Raw genomic sequence first — 15398 nt, forward strand, 5'->3', positions numbered from 1 at the left:
TTAAAACATGGAGAGGAAAATATTCCTTTAATAAAGAGAAACTAAAAATATTTATTATAAATTTTCAAATTGCTAAAATGTATTTTGGATGTTATTTAAGCTTTAAACAGTTAAGTTGCTCTCTCTTCTTTCTTCTAGAGGTTTATGCCTTGTAGGTTCATGTGATGAAAGAAATGTTTGCTTTTGAACTCATGCATAACTGGCTTAAGGCATGCATATAACTTGCTAATTACTTTCCAGGCAGAATCAATTTTTGTTTATTTTTTAGTATATGTATTAAAGTGGACCTTCATACTTGTGGGTCATGAAAGCTGTGATGTTTTTTGAGAATACATGGTGAAAAAATTTCACTAATTAAAATGGAAAAATAGGACATAAAATTGATATTCTGTAAAGCAATGTGTTATTCTAAGCTCTCTTTCTGATATTCTCACTTAACTGCTTATAAAATTGTGTACATATTAATAGTGATTTTTTTTTTGTTATTATTAGATACTGGAAATATTACATTTTGCTTATAACACCTCAGTACTTAGTATTCCCAGTTTCCTTAACAGCAAAAATTGTTCTGCTCACTAGTGTTGTACATATGAAGCATATGGCTTTCAAGAAACTTAAAATTTTATATGGGCAGTGTAAACAGATGAGTAACAGTTAACAAAAAATATTAATAAATGATTACTGTTATTATGGAAGGATCTTTTCAAATGGTCACCTCTTTGGGAACCAGTTTTGTTCAGTGTTTTTATTATACAACTAAGAAATTAATTAATTAGTATACTCACTGAATTTTTAGATACACTTCTCCCAGTCTTGTGTTAACACCTTATGGCAAGATTATATTAAAAAATTATCCTGAAAACCCCAAGCTGTGGTTATGATGTTATTCAAAAGGAAAAATGCAAAGGGATGTTCTGTAGGGGTAGTTAATGTGGTTGACATAGGACACATGAAAATTGTAGGGAAATGTTCTTTGGCAGAGAATCAGGGAGCCCTAGTAGTATGTAAGCTGAGCTGTAGCCAGTATCCTGAAAGAGATTAATGTCACACAGGAATGTACAGACACTAGCCAGGAAGCACTGTGAAGAAATTTTCCCACTGCTAGGCTTTGGTAAGGAATAGCACACCCTTCAAAAATTATGTGCAGCAGTTGTAATTCAGTGGAGAGTAATAGGAATGAATAATTAGGTGTGTAAAAACCATGGTATATGTTAGGAAAGAATCAAACACATGAGTTAATTTAGCCTCCTAAAAAGAAAATCCCAGGGAACGAAGGAGATGGACAAGTGAAAGGAAATGATCACTTTTCCATGTTCATCTCATGGTGAAGCTGAAAGGAGTAAACTTAAGTTGCATAAGGGAGGACTGAACTTGGTAGGGCGAACTTTTTAATGGAAAGAAAACTTAAAATGCTTGCATACTTTGTTCAGGGCTTGTTTGGAAGCTGGGAAAATCTTAAGGAGCAGGTTTGTCTCCTGTTAGAGGAGACACAAGTGTAGCTGGTCCTGTGCTGGAACAAGAGAATGGACTAAATGACTTTTAAAAGTGTTTTCCAGCACTGCTTATTTGTGATAATTTCATTAATGTGTTAATTATCAGGATTTGTTTTTGTGATTATTGTAAACATTCAGGGAGAAAAATTGAACAGAAATACTAATGGTGCAGCTTTTAAATTTTATTTATTTTTCTGACATTAATGGCTTGCAAAAAAGTGTTGTACCGGGGAGCACTGTGGATCACTGGGGAGGAGAATAAATGTCTGTAGAAATTTTTACTACTATTCATACGTATTGGGGTATTTTCCACATGAAATCACTGTCAGTATCTGAGACTTTGAGATATACTGACTGTCCACCTTTGCTGATGAAAAAGCTTATTTACTCCCCCCAGCGAATCTGGAGAGGACAAAATGTAATGAGTAATAGCAGAATAGGAGTTAGTAGTGTCTGAAAACAAGGTATCATGTTACAGATTTCACTTTTGCTCTGGAAAAGGTATTTTTGTAGAACCATTGACCATGTGTGCTTATGGGCAGAGGTAGGATTAGTCTGATGCTCTTGGACATGAGTTCTGTACCACAAAATCACAGAAAGGTTGGGCAAGATGATCTCCAGAAGTCTCTTCCAACCTCAACCATTCTTCTCATGCTGGATCACCTAGGGTCATTGTTTAAAACTATGTGTAGCTGGATTTTGGCTGTATCTAGGGATGCAGACTCTAGAAAATCTCTGGGTAAGAGATACATGTTCTAGTCCTTGGTCACCCCTAGAATGAAAAGTGTTTCTCTCTGCTCAAAGGGAACTTCCTGTGCTTCAGTTTGTGCCTATTGCCTCTGATCCTGTGACTGGACACTGCTGAAGAGAGCCTGGATCCATTCTCTTTCCTTCAGGTATTTGTATTTATTGATAAGATCTCCTCCCTGAACTTTTTCTACTCCAGGCTAAAAAGTTCAAACTCTCTGACTGTCCTCATGTGAGAGAAGCTTCAGTCCCTTTTTGGCCTTTTTCTGGACTGTCTCCAGTATGTCCATGTTTCTCTTTAACTGGGGAGGCTGGAACTGGGCACAGAACTCCAGGTGTGTCTTTGCCAGTGGTGAATGAAGGGTAGGATCACCTCCTTCTGCCTCATGGTAATGCTTTTGCCTAATACAGCCCATTCACTTCCCTTTGCTCAAGGCATGCTGCCCATGCTCAGCCTGGTGTGCACCAGGACTTCCAAGTCCTTTTCTGCAGAGCTGCTCTCCAGCTGGGCAGTTCCCAGTGCACCGCTGCGTGTGCTTCCTCCCCAGGCGCAGGACTTTGCATTTTGCTTTGTTGAACATGGTGAGATCCTGGTCAGCCTGTTTCTCCAGCCTGTTAAGGTCCCTCTGGATGGCACCATGACCTTCTGGTGTATCAGCCACTCCTCCCAGTTTGCTGTCATCCACAAATTGGCTGAAGGTACCTGCTGCCCCATCATCTACATCAGTAAGTCATTGAACAGGACTGGACTCAATAATGACCCCTGGGATAGACCTCTGGGAACTGGCCTCCAACTGGACTTTGTGCCACTGACCTCCCTGCCCTAGGCCCAGCCATTCAGCCAGGCCTCAGTCTACTTCAAAGTCTGCTCACCCAGTCTGTACTTCATCAGCTGCTCTGTGAGAATGTTATGGGATACAATGGGAAAAGCCTTATTGCAGATAAGATGGACAATACTCACTGCTCTCCCCTTATTTTGATCATTTCATTGTAGAAGGTCATTACATTGGTGGAGTATGACTTCCCCTTGGTTAATGCCTGCTGACTCCTGATCACTGCTTTGTATTTCATGTTCCTAGAAATAGTTCCCAGGATTAGTTGTGCCATCACCTTCCCAGGAATTGAGATGAATCTGACCAGTCTGTGGTTCTGCAGATCCTTATGCTTCTTCAAGATGGAAGTGACATTTTCCTTCCCACAGATGTTAGGCACCTCTCCCAGTTTCTGTGATCACTCTAAAACTGAGAGTGGTCTTGCATATCTTGGCTTGATGAAGAATACTTCTTCCTCCAGCACATGCATTCTTCATCATGAGTTTTATCAGCAGTGTTTGAGATATTTCCATATTTTAATCCTTAAAGCATAAAAATACTTAGCTGCCCCCTGAAGCAACTGTTTTTGATGTTTAACAATCAGCCTACCAATTTTTATTTATTCAGATTTATAAGGTATATATTTTGCAAAAGGTGTGTTCAGGTTGTTCCTCATTAGGATTTGGTGGTCTTGTGCCTAAGGGTTTGACTTGGGGTTTATGTCTTTCTTCTGCATGAATCTTGGAATGTTGTGTAATCTCCAATCACAATAAAGGAATTCCCATGCTAGAAGGCACTGAAGATTCCACTATTGTAATATTGTATATTGGCAGCGTTCAGCCATGAGTACCTGAGAACACACATAAGGAGAAGGGTATGCCTAGAGTGGTTCTGATATAGGGATTTTAGTGACTTCCTGAGGCAGTGGCTGCATGCATACTGCTGGATTTATTCCCTGGCAATAAGGAATCTGTTTGCCACAGTTATTTGCAGTCCCGTTTTACACCTACTTTTATTTTTGGTTTCAGAACTTGGTGAAAATGAATTCTTCATCTTAATTATCTGTATGGAGAAATTGTCACCCTTTTGTTGTAAAACTGTTTCCTGATATTTTCAGTGGGAAGTGCTAGTGTTGTGTTATGTAATTTATCTATAATATGTATAACCTTTAGGCATTTCTATTATGTTCCATGCAGTCTGTTATATTTCATACAGTTATGCCTTTAAGCTGCAGAGTCAGAGTTTTTCCTTCTATGATAGGAACCTCTTCTGGTCATCTTTGTTTTCTTATCTCCTCTTAAAAGCCCGATTAGATATTTTTTAGTTAACAGTGATCAATGTCACAGTATTCAAGATATGAGAGCTCAGTGGTTTTAAATAGTGATTTAGGAAAGTTTATAATGTTTGCTGCTTGAAGGTATCCAAATATTGAAAATATGGTGGGTTTTATCCCTTTTCCTGTAAACATTTTTGTTTATTTTCAGGCTGGAAGTTTGGTTGATTGATAAGAACTGTAAGAGGTCCATCACTGAATATGACAGCAGAAATTGAGCCTCTCTTCTTTCTTTGATAGTTATGGCACATGAGTAATGAACAGTAGACAAAATACAGTCAGCATCAGAAGTCATTAAACATAATGTTTTTTGTAGCTAAATAATTTCCAAATAAATACATTATTTTATAGCCTTTTTGTACTTTGACTAGATGAATTCTAGGAGAGGTTAAAAAACGTGCCTTGCTTAGCACAGCATAGGTTTTTTTTGCTAAAATGACTTGTAAATAAATAGATATTTTTGCTTTTTCTGGAAGTCATGTTGTCATTATAAGGAAATTAAGATTGAAAATTACTGTAAGCTGATATCTAGTAAAACCTTTTTCTGCATATTTTTCTGTAAATTAAATTAATTTTTCTATCGTGGTAGACCACACTAGCAAAACAGTAAAATTTTCTGTTTATAAGAATTTCTAAATAATTCTAATTAAACTAGACTGACTTCTCTCAAATACTTAACAGAAATCAATGGATCATTAATTTTGAATTCTAAATTTACTGCATAAAGAATATGTCTGCCAACCACGAGGTAGTTTTGAATGTCTTCAAATTATCTAATGGACATGTGATAGCAAGCCCACATCAACAATTATTTAATGCAATTTACACTATATATATACTCAGTGGGTTTATTTGCTGTCAGTGCAGTTCCTGTTCAGGCTGCTTTTTTATAGAACCTGTTAAAAACAACACACTCTACTTGGAAGAATAATTTCTGGAAAGAGAAAAATAGGTCTCTGCAGCCAGTACTTGTGACACTGGAGTCATGAGAAGTCTAACATTCTGCTGTGTTTTCTTGGGCAGTAAGATAGAGAGAAAGAAAACAGAGAATAAATGAGTTAAAATTATAATTTGCAGTTTATAAAAAAAAAGAATACAGGGAGATTGTAGCTATTGCAAAATAAAATAGAAATCCACAAAATACCTCTTAACTATGAAGCCGAATTTGTCTCCTTAATATATTAAATATGAGATACAAAAACAACTTCTGTTTGGTCATTCTGATGTCATTTTGATGGGTGGTTACATCTCTTACTGAGACTATTAAATTTACCATTTGCAACATGACATGATAGTTTACTGACTGTATGGTTGTCTGGACATTTCTCTCAAAATATTTAATATAAGAAAAATTTGTTTATGTTGGTTGGGTTGTTCACAATGTTAATGAGGTTAAGATACCCTTTCAGTGAAGAAATGGCTTGTTAAGCATTGGAAGAAACTGCCTAGGGAAGAGATGAGCTCTGGAATTTCCCTGGAAGTATTCAAGGAATGACTGGATGTGGCACTTGGTGCAGTGGTTTAGTTGGGACAGTGGTGTTCAGTCAGAGGTTGGACTCGATATTGGAGGTCTTTTCCAACCTTAATGATTCTATGAATATAGTAGAACTAAGTTTTATCAGAAGACATGCTGATAAACATGTATAAAACATTATATAAATAATAAAAATGTTTGGAACAGGTAAATATAGTAATCATAAGAAATATGTTTCTTAATTGTAACTCAACTGATCTATTTTAATCCTAAAACATACATGGATTTGTAATTCAGCAGAACCACAGAATATGGTTAATTAAAAAGGAATAGATGTTACATTTAAAAAAAAGTTTATTAATAGACTTTATTAATAAGGAATTTTAAAAAGATCAGGGAAAATGTAAGAAACCTATTGTCTGTTTGTGAAAGATAGAACTAAACTTAAAAACCAAGTGGTGTGGTATAACGAAGAATTCCTTTAGGATCTGGGGTTATAAAAACAGACTTTTTGTGTTTGTGTACTTTACTCAAACAATAAACTGGATGAAAGAATAATAAGGGAAATTATCCACTTATTTATAAGTTAGGGCTGAATTTGAGCTATATCTGACCTATTTTATGTACTAAAATCTCTAGATGTTTTGTGTTATGCAACAGAAATAGTAAAACATATTATATGATTGAAGAAGGGAGTGTTTCCATATGTATATGCATAGAGGTGTAAGGTGATGATTACTAGATAATATATTAACATAGAACTGCTCCTAAAAGCTTTGTGGGAAGCATTTTCACTCTAATTTTTGCAGTTTCTCAGGGTTTGTGAATGTCACAGGCTATGGCACTACTAATATGCTGACAACATCCTGATTTGAACTGCTTTCAAAAAGAAATAGACAGTACCCCTAGAGGGATGACAGGTTGTCTGAATGAGATAAGCAAATAGATTTAGAAAATGTTGGCTTAAGCCTAACTTAAACAAGACAGACGTGATACTCTTACAATAAGAGGAACCATGTTAAGCCTGCAGCCAAATCAGCAAACTCAGTTTCAAATGCAATATTTAGGGCAGAGACAAAAGGTGTTCTTGCAAGACATAGAGGCTATACACTCATTTTGGCATTAACTGTAACCCTAATAAATGCTTGAATTTTTATTTTCCAAAGAAAAATTGTGCATTTCATTCTGTGAAGAATTGATGCTAAAAATCATGCATCAATTTATATGATTTATCAAGTCTTGATATTAGGAAGGTCAAAACTTCTAGAGAAGATCAGACCCGAGCTGCTGCACTCTACTGGCTCTACATTATTCATGATAATTTAATGTCATTCTCCTTAAAATTGCTGGGCATGTTGTATTCTGTGAGTGGAAGTGTTGTGAACCCTATTTTACATGCAACATTACTAGTTCCAAGTAAGATTATTCCAAAAAGTGGCACTGCTAAATGAAATTTTTTTTTAATGAGAAGTGACTATTCAATGCACAAACAGCTGCTATGATGTATAGAGTTTGTTTTTTTTTTTTTTTTTTTTTTTTTTTTTTTTTTTTTTTCTGAACATCCATGGGGTTTATATTATCTGAATCACTTTGCATGGCATGCTTTATGTCATTATTTGCCCTCTGGTAATTTTTCATTTTGAATTCATATTCCCACTAGGAATATAAGCCCAGCACAAAAACTTTCTGCTATAGAACAGCAGTTAGAGTTCTTGAAACTGAAGGGAAGCTTGGGTGTTCAGCAATTCTACAGCCTTCCTGCACAGACAGAATCCTTGTCTGAAACCTAACAGAGAGAACCAGAATGTACAGCCAGGCTGTGCTTTGTGTATATGATTTCTGAGCACCAGTTAGTTAAGCCAATTCCTTTAAATAACACAAAAATTGTTTTCATAGACCATCTTCTTCAAACTCAAGAGTACTGTTTTTCTAGTTTAAAGATTTTCTTATCTCTCTTTGGCAAGTTTCCAATGTATTTTATTTTGGCTATCTGTGCTGCTCCATTCTGTTAAAGTTTTCCTCACCATGGATATTTGTTCTTTTGTCAGTATTTTCTGTATTCTAAACATTTTAAATTTAATTTAATATTATTGGATTTGGAGACTAGATCAACACATTATAGCATTTTCTGCACATTATAGTGTTTTCTGCATAATCTAGTTTAAAAATATGTCAGATTAGATGCTTATAGGTTAGTATTCTTCTTTTTGGTTGAGTTTTCCAAGATAAAATAATAAGCTTAGCAGTCAGAATCATGAAATCAAAGGATGTTGGAACTAGTTAGACTTTAATGGAACTGATCTGTCTCTTCCCTGAAGCCATGCTTTTGTGAGTCATGCAGCCACCCTCATAGTACTGTAAAGAGTATGTTCAGGATGCACTCACACACGACAGCAGAGTTATGGGTGACCACCCTCATAGTACTGTAAATGTAAAGAGTATGTTCAGGATGCACTCACACATGACAGCAGAGTTATGGGTGTCTGTTTTCATCACTTGGGAAGAATAATTGCAGTTGACTTGGGCTTGTTTTGGCATTACAGTTTTTGTTTTTATATGAAAACTGCTGACTTGAGGTTTCTAGTGTTCAATACTTGGAATTAGGTGCACCTGGTGTTATAGGCTAAGAAGTTCTTTCTCCAGGGAAGATTCTCTAGACTTTTTGCGTGAGACTAGATGAAAACAGTCCTTTGGTACCTCTCCTCAATATATTTATCTTTATCTCCTTCTTTCTATTTCATTCTTCCAACATTTTACCTGGAAAAACTCAGCATGGCTTTTACCAAAGAGGAATAACCTCCCAGGATATTGAGATTATTGAGGAATCACACATGAGTAAGGGTATGAATAATGTAAAGGTGTTAACTTGTATAGTTTTTGGAGAGCAATACCTTTATCCCAGAGTAATCCTGGTTTTGGTTAGGTTTGGATTTTTTTCCATATAAACTGTTAGTAAGAAAACATAAACAGAAGATACCTTCATTTCTTCTGCTATATGTACTACTGAGTGATTGAAAAATTTCTGGAAATAACTAGAAGTTTTTAAATTATTGGATGAATTGGGAAGACAATTCATACAGTAAGATGAAGACAATTCTGATGACAAATTTGAAGTCAGAGATGTATAAAAGTTTATTTAGTAGTAAAAAATAACATTTCCTGAAACAATCAAAGTGGCTTTACTGATGACCTCTGTTTGTATCAAATACATCAGGCTTCTTAAATCAGTAGTGATTGGTACAATAAAAAAGGCTTACAAAGAGTGGTTTTAATGAACAGTAATTTGATATTAAAATATTATAAATATTTCTATTTTGAACCGCAGGTAGAGATATCAAGATAAAAGCATAATGAAAAATGTTGAAACAATATTCAGGAAAGAGGAGAGATTCAGTGGTTGAATCAATTATAACACCATAACTGCATAAATACCCTTGACATGTTGGGCTGAATTCCTGGAAAATCAGTAATTAGGTTCACAAACCAATACCAAATTTCAGAACCAGGAAGCAAGTTCTGAAAGAGTTAGTGCCAGTAGCTCTAGAGATGGATCTGGTGGATACCTTTTAACTCCATGGAGTTTCTTCATACTGAAGATGTTTGGTACTTCACCAAGGCTTCCTGTGCGGTCTAAGCCAAACGTCTTAAGGCTTACCGCTGGATGCAGGTGCTGAGAGTGGTTTGTACCTCTGGAATGATTTCTACAAATGACCCAGCTGTGGGCAGTGCTGAATGCCCATATGGGCACTTCCAGCTTCTAATGATACCAGTGGAAATAGTGATGATTTTCTTACCAATTTTCACAAAGCAGTGGGTATTTTTGCTTACTTGCAGGTTGAAAGCAGAACCAAACCTGTCAGTCAACAATATCTGGGGAATTCCTGTCCCCTGGAGTCAGGAAACACAATTCGGCTTGCTGAAAGTACAATTAGGCTTCCCAGCTGCAGAGCTTTTCAGATGAAAGTTCAGTAATGTTGGTTACATGCTTTTAAACTCCCAACTTATTTCAATAACATTTCTGTTAAATTGATACCTGTGAGTTAATGCTGTGTTTGTCTTTGGGAGGGTCTAGTCTCTCAGCTGTGCACTATTTTGATGTATTTGCAGTGGTTGTGGTACAATTTTCAGAGTGAAGATGAGCAAAGTGTTATTATCACTGTTGTCTTGTTTTATTCCCTTGATAAGGAATAGTTGTAGTATTTTCTCAAATAATTATAAAAAAATATAATTGAATGTTCATTCTTTAATTGAAGAGTTGTTGGGGGGCAACAAGGCTAGAGGAAAAAAAGTGTCTATTTATTCTCCCTTATTTAAGACAGGAAAGGATTAGACTGATTTAGAAAGGCTGACTACAGGATGTGGAGCTCTGCCATGTTTACTTATGGAAGACATACTAGATGAGACAATTGTCTTTTTTCACCAGGAGAAGATTTTTCTTATGTGATGGTAGTCTTCACTATACTTCTGGTTTTAGAGATTTGAGGACAATTGAACAGGTAGTCAGAACATTGAGGTATGCTCCAAAAGGAAGCCAGTCCACAAAATATTTATATCATGAAACCCTCCATCAACTCTTCTGTTTTACAGATGAGTGTACCTTTCTATATTTTCAACATCATCATTCCCATTTGCTTTTACTTGTGTGCTCATGGGTACTTTCTCTGATGATAGTAGAAGTAATATTGATTTTTAAAAAGTAGGAAATTTGCTTATCTCTTCCAAAAGATATTTTTCTGATTACATTCTGTATAGAGAGAAAGTCGGAGTAAATTCATAGTGATGTGACTCCCGGAGTATCTTGGACTCAGAACAAACACAGACAGATGGTGCCAGAGTGAGTTGATCAGAAGCCTGGGGTGAGGAGGAATACTACTGGGTACAAAGTCTCATCTATGAATAACATTAACAGACGGTGAGGATTGTCACAGAGCAAAAAAAGGCACTGTCACAGAAACAAAAATCCAGTTTTTACCAAGGCCTATTTGGATTTGGATTTGTCACTGACATGATTCAATTACTCCAAAATTTGAAAGCTGATCAGTAACTGAAGTTACTCTTTCCACATGTCACCTTTTTCTCATCCTTTAGGAAGTTTTGCATCCATGTGTACATTCTTTGTTTCAACAGCTGATTAGTAAGAATAGGTTTGTTGTAGGAAATTGATTTTCTTGTTTCAGTGTGAAGCTTTTAAGCAGCGAGAACTTTGATATTGTGAGCTGGGAGAGTCAGGTCTCTAATCTCAGGCGTGCTTTATCCATGTATACAGACCATGTCAGAAAACAGTTTTGGAACAGTTGTGGACACCCCTTCTCCCAGTTATGTGCCTAAGAGCTAAAGATGTTTTATTGTTTCTTGTGCAGTGTTCACCAACAGGGTGAAAACCAGTAATATTTGTATGACAAAAATCTGATTAACAGGTAACTTCAGAAACAGCAGCATGTTATCTCTTTCAAGATTAAATGTGAATTTAAATTAGGAAGTATACTGTAGTCATATCTCATCATATCTAGTGATGTTGCTGCATTCTTCTCTTTACAGTATCTATATTGAATTTCTTAAGAACATATTATGCTATGTGTTCTGTTGGAAACTATTCTTTTAAAGATTAGCTAATGGATTTGGGACTCCATTATGTACATTTCCCATTTCCTAGCTGTTACAATACTAATTACTTATGTACACTAAACGAATATTCTTTCTTTGCTTAGACAAGCAACACTGACGAGTTGTGATAATCCTAGGATCACAACTTTATCTCCTCTGGTGATTTGTTCAGGTATTGGCTGTGATATCACAGCCATGCCTTTGCCTCTCTTTTAACTCTACCTTGAGAGGCCAGGGAAAGATGAAAGTAAGATGCAGATATAATAAGCTGCTTCTCTGGCTGTCCATATTTAAAGAAGGCTTTTGGTTCCAGTGTTGGAGACCAACTGTTACAAAGATCTTGTTGTAGCAGCTTAGTTACAATAGCAGAAAGATTTGGAAATATATCAGAATTGATATTGTCTCATCTTTGAATAGTGATGTCTGATCAGTCCTGGATATACAAGACACAAAATAAGAATGGCAATTGATTTTGAACATGATGGAATTGACCACGTTCTGCAGTAGGGAGGATAATAAATATTTTTTCCCCCCAAATTTTGTTCCACAATGTCTACAATTAGGATAGTAGATTTTTTCCAAACTCATGGCAGTTGAGGATACCTCTGTGAGAAAGAGCAAAAGGAAAACCACCTGATAAAGTAAGGCTTTCCTTCTGCCAGAGTCTGCCAAGTTTGATTTGCATTGAACCCACTCAGGGATTAAGCCTGCAGATATTATTATTTAAAAAAAAAAAAGAAAAAAAAAGGCCTTCTCAGCAATTTACATGATGGCATAACAAGATAGTAATCTATGTGCTCTGACCAATAATATGAAAAAATAAAATGCATGAAAATAAGAACTATGATGCAGGAGAATAAGTGCTCGATGAGGAGCAGAACTAAGACTTATTCTTGTTGTTTAACTGCAGTTGTGCTAATACGAATGTGAGTAAAATCTATTTATATTTACAACAGTATTCAAACTTTGTAGGAAAACAGGTATTCACAGAGCTGTCAGTGTCCCTGCTCTCTCTGGTAGCTCCTGGAGCCTGCTGCTGCTGCTTCCTTCACTCTGTGGGGTTATGGGCAGCAGGCCAGCTGGTGGCCTGGCAGTTACACTCTTGTAACTTAGTTACACTCTTGTAACTAACAACTCTTGTGCAGTTGTGCTAATACGAATGTGAGTAAAATCTATTTATATTTACAACAGTATTCAAACTTTGTAGGAAAACAGGTATTCACAGAGCTGTCAGTGTCCCTGCTCTCTCTGGTAGCTCCTGGAGCCCGTTGCTGCTGCTTCCTTCACTCTGTGGGCAGCAGGCCAGCTGGTGGCCTGGCTTCATTCTCTTACAACCCTCGTGTATACCCAGTAACTCTGAGCTCTTAATGGTTAATTAATAGGCTTTAATTAAGAGGTTAAAGGATTTCAATATAGGATTAAATTCTGATCTTCTCTCTGACACTGATTAGTTGGGGTGGTTTTGTACAACTACACTTATTTGGAAAACTCAAGCATTAGCTGTCAGAAATAGTATTAGACGTACTACTATTTATACAGCTTTATACAGCTTTTAGATTTATATTATTTATGCAGCTTTTGATGCAAAAGTTTCTTATCTTTTACCAAATACTTTTTATCAAATATTTTTAATCTTAAATGAAAAAATACTGCTGCAATCTAAATTGACATGTTTTACTTCTGAGAAGCAAAGTCTGAGTTCAATGCACTTTTGCAGTAAAGGGGAGGTAGGGAGGCGTGGATTTAGATATAATTAGTGTGGGGAAAATCACACACCTTGTTCATGCACTTACAAAAAAACCCTCCTGCAGATGAGAACATCAGATTCTCTGAGCTCCTTCCTCATTAAAAAAAAAATTATATTACCATAATAAAAGTAATTTGTGTTTTGGCCTTACTTCCTGTTACTTTAAAAAATATGAGCAGTATGGAAAGTAAGTCTTAGAACTGGCAAACTTTCAAGAAGCTCTCCCCCTAGAGTGCTGCTAGCAATGTGGCTTCATTGGGCTTCTTTTACAGTAAGAACACTTACACAGTCAAAACTGAGATGCATCAGAAATAATTGCAAAAACCACTTCTGGTGGTGATTATTCACCATCAAGCATGTTGGTGTAGTTTGCTTGGGTGAAGTTGAGACAACCGTGTGTTGAGCACAACCAAGACTTGCTTACACTGGCTTTCCCAGCATTGCTCACATTTATTTCCTGTTTGTTAGAAAAGGAAAATCATCAAGATAGGAACACTCCTGTCACAGAAGTAAAAAGATATGGGCTGCTTAATAATTGAAAATGCTCATGAATGTTGTAAACAATGTGGAATGAACTCATTCTAATCATGATACTGCAATGTCAGGAGGTGTTACATTTCGGAGCCGAGACAGTCTGACCTATTATTTAGTGTGTGTTTATTTTGGCTGTGTTTGCAATTGTCCAATGAAAAAGTAATTTTTCCTTTCATAGTAAGGATAAAAACGTTTATCACAGTACCTTACTTATTTTGGACATTTCTAAAACTACATGTGTGAAGTGAATGGCTTCCTATTGTAAGTCAACAGATGATGCAAAAAAAGTAACCCGAGTTACTATGAGAAATACTATCTCTGCTGGAGATGCAGTTTATAAATGTAATAATGTTGCAATGTGCTTAATTGCCAACAACTGAATTGGCCTCTTTTTCTGGCACATTTGGTAAATACTGTATCTCTTTAGAAGGAAATTTAGAATAATGTTAATAAAAGTGTAATTTGTGGAAACAAGTAAAATATAAGATAAACTGAAACTTCTTCTGAGTGAATAATTTAGATAGAACAGTAATTTCTATACTTTTAATAATAAGGCTGTATAAAAATAACTTCTAGTAATTAAAATATTTATAAATGTGCGTCAAGTTCCTTAAAACTGATATTTAGTAGAATTCCTAAAATAAGCAATATTGGCCAAAATGTAGAGATAATTAAGGGACAACTAGATTTCTAATGCTTTTATATTCGTGTAATATTTCTGCTTCAAAACAGCATTCAAGTGAATCAGGAAGAAACATCTAACTATAAAAATCAGCATGTTTTTATCAGCATAGATACAAAAAGTAGAATTATAGGATAAAAATGGACTGTAAAAGGAAACTTTTATGGGAGCCAAGTGTATTCCTAGGAGTTTAGATTTCAGGTGAGAATTTTTGTATAGGATATGAAAGTTTGTATACATCCTGTCTCAACTGTGTGTGGAAAATATCCCAATAGGAGTCTTGAGTTTTGCATAAAGCTCATAACATAGTAAGGGTCCTGCAATAGCTGCAAAATAATTCTAATTCTAGGAAATAAAACACTTTTCTGTTAAAAAAAAAAAAAAAAAGTAATGAGATGTTATTTTCTTTCTGTTCAGCAAGGAGCTCTGACCCTGTCTACTTTTTTTTTTTTTTTTTTTTTTTAACCTGGGGGTCTTTTGTGGTTGGTTGACTTGCAAGTCTAGAGACATTTTGGTTTCTGGTTGGGATTTTCTAATAGATAGACAACTGCAAGTGTGGAGTTGAGAGTGTCATAATTCTGGGTGTGAATAATGCTATGCCTTATGTGCTTATTTTACAGCAATATACAGGATGCAGATCTTCCCTGTCCATTGTGCCTTTTCTTATAGAAATTAAGGACAGATGCTGGTTGTCATCAATATGAGACTGAATGCAGAAAGAAAGGCTCACTGTTCCTATGCACAGCTTCTGAAAACTCCACTTTCCACTGTCCAAAGTGCTTAGCAGCAGTAGTACATGATAGTACTGTGGCATCAGTAGGACTGGAGATTCAAATAGTATCACCTATTGTAGGGTGTCTCTGATGGAGTCCTTTTTAATATTCAGTAAGGCTTGAGCTCACGTTGCATTGTTACCCTTAAAATAAGAGAGTTCTAAAAGTTTCCTTCTGTTACTAGGGACTATTTTTCCGA

The 15398-nt window shown here is 35.9% G+C and overlaps 1 protein-coding gene across 20 annotated transcripts in view; it reads left to right on the forward strand.

Annotated features, from left to right (window-relative positions):
• RIMS2 (regulating synaptic membrane exocytosis 2) overlaps nucleotides 1-15398 on the forward strand; it is a 445269-nt gene that overhangs the window by 61021 nt on the left and 368850 nt on the right. The gene's annotated exons all lie outside the window — the stretch shown is intronic.

This window comes from Pyrgilauda ruficollis, unplaced genomic scaffold (genome assembly GCF_017590135.1).
Source record: "Pyrgilauda ruficollis isolate IOZ18807 unplaced genomic scaffold, ASM1759013v1 scaffold25, whole genome shotgun sequence".
Classification (NCBI taxonomy): domain Eukaryota; kingdom Metazoa; phylum Chordata; class Aves; order Passeriformes; family Passeridae; genus Pyrgilauda; species Pyrgilauda ruficollis.